Genomic DNA, 2,576 nt, shown 5'->3' on the forward strand with positions numbered 1-2,576 from the left:
ACAACCAGTGCTCTCAACCACTCAGCCGGCTCTCCAGCCCCACATCCCTCCCCACCTTCCAATCCTCACCTCACATCTTTCTCCTTCTAGCCACCATGAAACCGGGCTCTCTTCTCTACTAGGCCCAACCAAGCAGACAGTCTGCAACACCACAGACCCACAGTGAGGGGGCCACGAAATGAAACTGTAAGCCAAGTAATTTCCTCTTCCCTGAAGCTGTCTTGAATATTTTGTTGCAGCACCCATCAACACCACGTTGCCAGAACCAACCAGTGAAAGTTTTTAAGGAAGGTTACTGTGTTTTTCAAATATTTCTTGTATGTCTAAAAATAAATATTTTGGTAGGTTCTTTTGACTCTAGGTAAATTTTTACTTTCTATTAAAATGAGTTAGTCCCCAAAATCTATCTTTGAAACACAACCTGAAATATATCATTCTCTGGAAAAGATCTAGGTATTTCTATAACTTAATTTTCATAATTTCTTAAGCATGGATAATTTATGTGTGGAAAAAAAGCACAAATAAACTCAAAACAGCCTAAGTAAAATGGAAAACCACTAATGTAATTCATGGGCTGTCAGCAATATGGGCCTATGAAAACTGGAAACTGTGGGGGTCTCCCTCCTTCACACCCTCTCCTCCGTGTCTTCTCCCTCCTGGCTCTCCCTTAACTCTCCTGGCAAACAGCCCTCTCCACCTTTGTGTGTCCCTACTGCAGGCTCCTCTCTTCAAACCACAGTCCACTAAAATGCTCATTAGTCTTGTGGCCTCTTGTAACTCAAACCTGCCTTTAGAGACTGCCAAAGTGTAGTTTTCTGATTTCCATTGAAGAAATTCTCCCATTGTGATGGAATTCACACTACTAACAGGATGGCATTCCATGACAGCTGACAGACTCGGATGCTGAGCTCTAGCGGGTGGGCGCCCACCACAGCCCCTTCCTTCCAAGCTTAGCCACAGAAAGCAGTTCTAGAGTGCAGTTTGATTTCCAAACAATATCACCTCTGTGATCTTAACATGCTGCTTAGCTTCTGTGAGACTTGATTTCCTCATCTGTAAGGGGGATAACAACTCCTTAATTGAGCTTTGGAAAGTTAACTTTAGTGTTTAACATGGTGATGTTTGAACATATGGCCACTAGATGGCAGCCTCCTCATTTCTGTAGAACAAACCTTTTCTGGCGCTAATTCCAATTCAACATTCAACAAATCACAATTCAGTATATGAATTAAACTGACAGGTTTCCACCCTTCTATAAACTTTTTGTTATGGAAATATTCGCATTTTCCTTTGAAATTTCGCCAAAAACTCGGTTATTGGCCCTTGTGTGTGGTCAGCTCTAAAGCATTATGCGGAAGCTGTTTCCCCATCGAGAATGACCAGCCTCCAGCGAGTTAAGAGGTGTAGCCAAAGCCACATTTGCCCCTGATCTACTTCACAGCCTTTGCTCTACTCTTCTGTCTTCTCTCCCTCAAGAGACGACGAGATTCTGACCTCCGTTATCACACTCCCCACCAAATCAATGAAAGGACAGTATGGATCAAACAGCTCTGTTTATAATACTGGTTGAGCAGTAGTATAAATGGGCCATAGTTGTAGACAACGGCAAGATGTCTACCTTTTAGAGCTATTAAGACCGTAAATAAGAACCTTATAGAAACAAGGAACTGATTATACTTTTTTTTTTTTAATGAACCCAACAATTTAAAATCTCCATAGAAGAAAATTAGTTCTTGAGTGGAAAATGCCTGTACCAAACACTAGGTAAACTAAGTTACAATGTAAGAATAAGAAATTACTGTAGGGCCTGGAGAGATGGCTCAGCAGTTAAGAGCACTGACTGCTCTTGCGGAGGACCTGGGGTTAATTCCAGCACTCCCATGGTGGCTAACAACCATCTCTAACTCCAGTTCCAGGGTAATCCAATGTCCTCCTCTGACCTCTGCGGGCATTGCACAGCATGGGTGCACTTACATACATGCAGGCAATACACTCATACACACATACACATAAAATAAAAATAATAAAAAAAAAGAAATTACTCTAAAAACAGACTCGTTTAATCATGAAAACAAGATCAATGTGAACAATATCTAGGTGTACAAAGGGCAGGTGGGTAAATAGCACTGGGAATGAGACTCACTGGCCCCATCCTTTTATTTTATACAAAGGCAGATGCAAAAGGACAGAAAAACCTAAATGAAGAATTCAAAGCTATAAAACAAGACTGGGGATGTAGCTCAGTTGGTAGAGTGCTTGCCCAGCATCCATAAGGCCTTGGGTTCAGTTCCCAGCACAACGTGAAACCAGATGTAGAGGTGCACATCTGTAATACCAGCACTTGGGAAGCGAAGGCAAGAGGATCAGGTGCTGAAAGTCATCCTCGGCTGTGCAGTAAATTCAAATCCAGTCTGGGTTGCATGAAACTCTATCTCAAAAAATTAAAAATAATAAAGTTATAAAACAGAAGAAAACAGTAACTTCGTGGCCAAAAAGTTGGAAATGACTTATTAAAAAGATTCCAAAAGTGGGGCTGGAGAAATGGCTCAGTGGTTAAGAACACTGGTTGTTCTTGC

This window comes from Nannospalax galili, unplaced genomic scaffold, assembly GCF_000622305.1.
Source record: "Nannospalax galili isolate Female #2095 unplaced genomic scaffold, S.galili_v1.0 scaffold233, whole genome shotgun sequence".
In the NCBI taxonomy this organism is placed as follows: domain Eukaryota; kingdom Metazoa; phylum Chordata; class Mammalia; order Rodentia; family Spalacidae; genus Nannospalax; species Nannospalax galili.